We start from the raw sequence: 5,888 nt of genomic DNA, 5'->3' as shown, positions 1-5,888 counted from the left end.
CAAAACCTTTCCCCGAAAAAATGTTTTTTGGTGAAATGAGGCAAATGCCACTTGTGAAAGGATATTAATCGATGAACATGTTTGCATGTTGTATAGTTTTTTGAACTTTTTGGCCCAGTGATACAATTTTTAGTGAAATCATACACTTTTGTATGATATTTTTTTGGCCAAATCAACTATAATAAGGATGGTATGATCTGCACAATTTTGTTTTTCCTCACCCTCCATTTTTGTTTTCTAAATTATAGAGGGATGCACACACTTTACCATCTGATTTGGTACGAATAATGGAACACTCAATAACACATCTAATGAATAAATATGATTGCTTCAATCCACCACCTATATCAAGAGGTACCCACATTTTTATTGTGCTTAACAAGAATTTAAAAACGTCACCTACACAATTAAGTTCATTAATCACAAATTCTCTTTATCCATCTCTTCTTGGGTTTTGAAACCTTATCAATTGCTCCACATTTCATCTTGTGATCATGGCATTTGTGCTAGTTTATGCCTTCACGTTTCATTTTCTATCCGTTTTTACATTTTAGAATTTTTTCAAAAGATAATCTTATGAGAAATTAATGTCCATCTTCATATTATTTTCTTCGCACATTTATGTAACTTATCTAGATTGGTTAATTATGTACATATGGAATTGGATGCTTAAAGACCGAAGAAGCCCATATTTTTTGGAATTGAGCATATATTATGTTTCAACTTAACATGTACAGTAAAATTAATTAACAAATTTTGTAAAATACATAACTAAAGTTATAATAAATTTTTGTAAAATTTAGAACTAAAGTAAAATACAAAAATACACTATAATGACAGATTATAACTTATAACTAAACTTTGTAATGTTTTTTTTCTTTAATTTTTCATAAATGAAAAAGGAAGAAATATACTTTCCCATAAATATAATTGAAATCATGTAACATTTAGGGAATTTAAATATAATAAAGATATAGCCAACAAATGCTATGTCGCTGAAAGTAGTTATTATTATTATAATAATTGGGGCATTGCAAAGGTGCAAGGGTTACATGTTGATGTATGTGATGGTCCCTTTGTTCCAATTATTAGGCCGATAGGCCTTCCTTTGAAAGGAGAGTTTCGTCGTCCCTTTGCTTGTCAGACTGACACTTGGCAGGGCATAGAGTCGGCATAAACCCTCTAACCACCCACACCTTCATCGCCTTCTTCTGCGCTGACAGACGGTGAATTTCTTCTGCACTTACTTCGAAAAGGCAATAATCAAGCAAACAATGGAGGCGGAGAAGGAGATTCTACCGATAAAAGGAGGAGGAAACAAGAAGCCATCGCCGGTTCTTCATCATCAGCCGATGAAGAGCCATGGCAGCTAAAGGATCCAGCAGTTGCAGAGCCTTAAACTGATTTGCTTTCCTGGTCTGCATTCCAGTGCAGGGCAGTGGGCAGAGACAACCTACCAATCCATCGTCTAAAAATGATCAGCCTACTCTATTAAGTGGAACCGATTATGTTCTCACTTATGAAGATAATGAAGGGGATCGTATGCTGGTTGGAGACGTACCTTGGGAGTGAGTATAATTAGATATGGAATTGTCTTGAAATACCAGTTCATATACCCAGCTGTTCTGATATCTAATCTTGGTGTTTTTGCAGCATGTTTGTGAGTACAGTGAAGAGGCTGCGTATCATGAAGAGCTCAGAAGCACGGGGATTAGGTACTAACATTTTCTGCCTTGTCTCAGTTAGAAGGCTTCTTTTGCCTATAGTTTGGGTTCATAGAGCTTCTTTCACTCAAAGATTGTCAAACTGTGGTATATACATTTTTATTTAACTGCGATGGTGTTTTGATACCTGCATATATCTTGATGCCAACCATTTTTCTGGTGTATTGAACAGCACCGAGGCATCCTCTGAAGCCACAGGGTCAAGTGACCCAGTGACTAAATGATTGAAAGCTCCAGTAAAGGGATCCGAAATGGAGGAGATCCCATTAGCAGCAGTGAAGGTTGGGGTGGTTTAAAGTGTGCGGGAAGGTAGGCAAGTTTTCATCGGGAATTGAAGAATTTTTTCTTGATGGTGGGGTGTAAAATACGATTTGAATATAATGTCAGTAAGAGTATCCAGAGAGGTATTCTCTTGCATGCATCATGACTTAATGGTTGTGTTGTATTATTTCGGCAGTTTTCTTCAAAGGCATACAAGAAATGCCTGTCTTCTCTCTTGGGATGTGCTGGAGGCATTGCCTTGTGACTCCAAGCACATTCCGGATATTGCGTGGCTTCTTTCTCTGAAACATGAACATAGACTAGGTTTTTTGCTTCCTTTTTCTCTTTTGTTAACTGACATGGGGAATGTTTCCCATCTCTGTACTTTGAGGAACTGACCTCATGTTGTTTGTATATTTATTTGTATGACCTATTAAAATATGGTTTGAAGTGCTTTCCAATTGCAAAGGTGATTTCACAATGTTTCTTTGTGAGAACAGCTCCAATGTGGGTTTTCTTTGTATGTGCTTTGGATGGGTCACGTGTGCTGATTGTGGCATTGCCATTGACATGTAGAGCTTCAGGATTGTGCTTGGAAGGGTTTGTCCAGCACATATTTCAGGTTGGATAGCTGGGGACTCGGAGAATTAAAATGATTTGACTATTTTCTCTGCTTGGAAAATTCAAGTTGCCAACAGTTGTGTATAGCAAGTGCAGTCTTGTAAATCTGGTAGTAATGAGGTGCTGCTTGGCAGCTATGGACTTTCTGTACCTGTGGGTTACTTTTTCATTTATTTAACATTAGTTTTAGATCATGAATCTCCTTACTGTAGTGATCTGGGTCTAGTATACCTTTCTCATTGGTATTTGCTAAACAATGAGAAATTATGATTGTGAATTGGAATAGCAGTGCCTATCTAATTGTGTACCAATGAGAAATTATGATTGTGAATTGGAATAGCTGTGCCTATCTAATTGTGGATGCTGAGTCTGACCCATGGTCCTCTGTCTCTCTCTAATCATGCTGTAAAAGATATTGTGGAGTATTTAACTATTGCCCCTATGTTTGCATGCATTATAATGCATCTATTAGCAGGTTTAATTTAAAGACATAATGTAGTGATTGTAACTACTGATTATAAATAACTAAATTATTTATATAATTACACAAAATATCTAAATAATGTCGGTTTATAAAAATATACTTGTGAAGAAATCGGATCCCTCTAGGCTCATGTTAGATCCTTATTTAAATTGATCTATGCTGGTTTTAAATAAAGTAGTCTAATAAACGTTTTTGTCTTTTTTGCTGGATTTAGTCGATATAATTTTTGGTAAAATTGTGAATTTTAGTTGTTTTAAATGTGTTTTTTAAGGCAGAAATAGATTGATTCAGCTCACTGGAAAATTCGTGGGGCAGATTATACAGTTGGAACTTATGATTCCAAGAAATCCTTATCAAATTTTGAACAAAATTGATAAGAAAAAATGCCTAGGAAAAAACAAAATGTCTAACAATTAGAAGGTATCATTTTTTAACAGGTAAATCAATGAGAACTGATATATTTTTAAGAAACTGTAATTCACAAAAATAATGTCATATGCACAGCCTATTGTCTCAAATTTGTAATGATTTGATCATTGAATTGGCCTTTGGGAATGATATTATTTTACAGCAACATAATGCCTATTGGTACAAAACTGTAGTGTGCTGATCATTGAATTGGCCATTGGGAATGGCAGGCTATAGAATGCATTGGAAATAGTATTTCTATTATACTAGCATAGATCTAGCTCTTCACATGCTTGGTGATGCATGTTAGAGTGTCAAGTATTCTGAGTTGAGTTATTTTAGTTTCATATTGTCTACATATGGCTCTTGGGCCTTTACTCGGATTTTAAAAGTAATATCATTTTCATTTTGGAGGACAGGTTTTTTCAGTCGACATTCTTTACTGTAGATTACAGCTGCTGGATTATAATGTGGATAAGTTTAGGTCCTGTTCATCTTTCTGAAAGGTAAATGAAATGGTGTCATTGGTTGCCATCTGAAAGTTTTTGTTGCCTGGATATCAAATTTCCTCGTGGTTTACTTACATCAGCTGCTTATTTTAATAGATCAATGGAGACCGCATTCGTAAATGTTAATCTGTGCTTTTTGTTGGTTAAATGATCTGTGTTTTGCAATACGAGAAAGCAGGTTGGGCTCTAGAGCCCAAATGGCAAGATTCCTTCTACATTAAACAACAAAAACATGTCAGCATTTTACCCTTAAATCACATTCACAAACTTGAGTTTTATATCATTTGGATATTCAGCTTTCGAAGATGCTCCAGACACTCACAATGGGTTGCACACTGCTATTACTCTGTTTTCGAAAACTCTCAATTGCTTAGAAATTTGCAGATATGGACATAAATCCAATAACAATATCAATTTACCATGTCCAATAATCTCAAGATTACAAATGATAAGAAACCATCATTACAGCCACCATAATAAAGAAATAAACTACACCTTGAGTCACAGGAAACAATATTTTGCAAAGAGAATAACATAAAAATGCGCCCTGAACAATTATTCAGAAAACTGAGGAACTGTAAGTAACTGTAATTCTTATCCTTAAACTTTCATCTTTTTCTGTTATAAATGTGATGGTGGTTAAATGAATGTATAAGATTTTTAATATTTATGGCCTTTTCTTATAAATTTTGGTTAACAATTGTTGTACAGGAAAGCACGGTGGCGCTAATGGAGATGAGGAAGAAGAGCCACAACATTGGAAAGAAGATCCTTGTGGCAATTGAGATTAGCAGCAATGCCCTCCCTTGCGAAAAAAAGATCCTTGTGGCAATTGAGATTAGCAAGATCCTTGTGGCAATTGAGATTAGCAGCAATGCCCTCCCTTGCGAAAAAAAGATCCTTGTGGCAATTGAGATTAGCAGCAATGCCCTCCCTTGCGAAAAACCTGAGGATTTCTCATTAGGTCCTTCTCTAGAGATATTCAATATTTGTCATGCTTGTATTAAGTAAGTTGGCCTCATGAGAGGTGCATAACACAAAAATGTGTACATTAGAAAAATTTCATTCAACTTGGAATATTGTTTGAAGTTCATTTTATAAGGATGAGGCATTGATCACTACCAAAGAGTCTGAATTTGCATGATTGAAAAGCGTTGCTTGGATGATGCTACATGCACATGTTTACGGAAGAAAACTAGGTCTATGTGTTGCTTGTCTGTCAAACACGGATGTTTAGATCTTATATAACTGCTACCATTCATAATTTGACATATGACTTGCTTGCATGGTCTGTCAGCATATATCCCATTGCAAGAATGTGGCATTCAATACTGCAAAGGTGAGTTGGTTTTCCTTGGTTGCATGAAGGTTAATTGAATTGGCATTGAACTGTTACCCATCTGGCAGTGTTCCTACTCATCATTTTGTGTATTGCATAATCATCTATCATTTCTAAAAAGTTCTACTTTTGTCTGGGATAATTTTATTGGGCTATGAAGGTGGTTATTATTAGGGGTCTGATTAGTCAGGTGATAAGATTTAGAAAGCTCGTGTTTGTCTAGTGGTAGAGAAAATTAGGACACCAAGCAAAAGTTATCAAGCAACCACAAATATGGTGTTAATATTTAGAAAAAGCGTAGTTATCACACGAAGCAACAATGTGTGCTTTTCTTAAATATTTGCAACCAAGTGATTAAGAAAGTTGAGGTAAACTCTCTTGCTGATTCATCATTGTATCACCTTTTATTGAGTACTTGCCACACTCCCTTTCCTGGTTTTTTTGTTTTGTCCAGTATATGTTGGTTGATTATTGTTCTGCTAATACTGTTGTCAATCTAGGAGTGTATCAGTAGTGAGTTTGTGCATTTCCAAACGTCTGCC

The 5,888-nt window shown here is 35.5% G+C and overlaps 1 long non-coding RNA gene across 4 annotated transcripts; it reads left to right on the top strand.

Annotated features, from left to right (window-relative positions):
- Positions 1 to 1,125: 1,125 nt before the first annotated feature.
- LOC149167303 (uncharacterized) lies at positions 1,126 to 4,970 on the top strand. 4 transcript variants are annotated; one of them, XR_016260919.1, is made up of 5 exons: positions 1,126 to 1,568; positions 1,671 to 1,715; positions 1,897 to 2,033; positions 3,918 to 4,004; positions 4,719 to 4,970. It is a non-coding gene; the product is annotated as an uncharacterized LOC149167303 (long non-coding RNA). The 4 variants fall into 4 exon arrangements; XR_016260918.1 differs by having other exon boundaries at positions 1,147 to 1,568; positions 1,654 to 1,715; XR_016260921.1 differs by lacking the exon at positions 3,918 to 4,004 and having other exon boundaries at positions 1,152 to 1,568; positions 1,654 to 1,715.
- Positions 4,971 to 5,888: the final 918 nt, after the last annotated feature.

Source organism: Pinus tabuliformis, chromosome 5_1 (genome assembly GCF_031772625.1).
Source record: "Pinus tabuliformis cultivar Carrire ecotype Pingquan chromosome 5_1, CPIR1, whole genome shotgun sequence".
Classification (NCBI taxonomy): domain Eukaryota; kingdom Viridiplantae; phylum Streptophyta; class Pinopsida; order Pinales; family Pinaceae; genus Pinus; species Pinus tabuliformis.
This window is presented reverse-complemented; position numbering and strand designations above follow the sequence as displayed.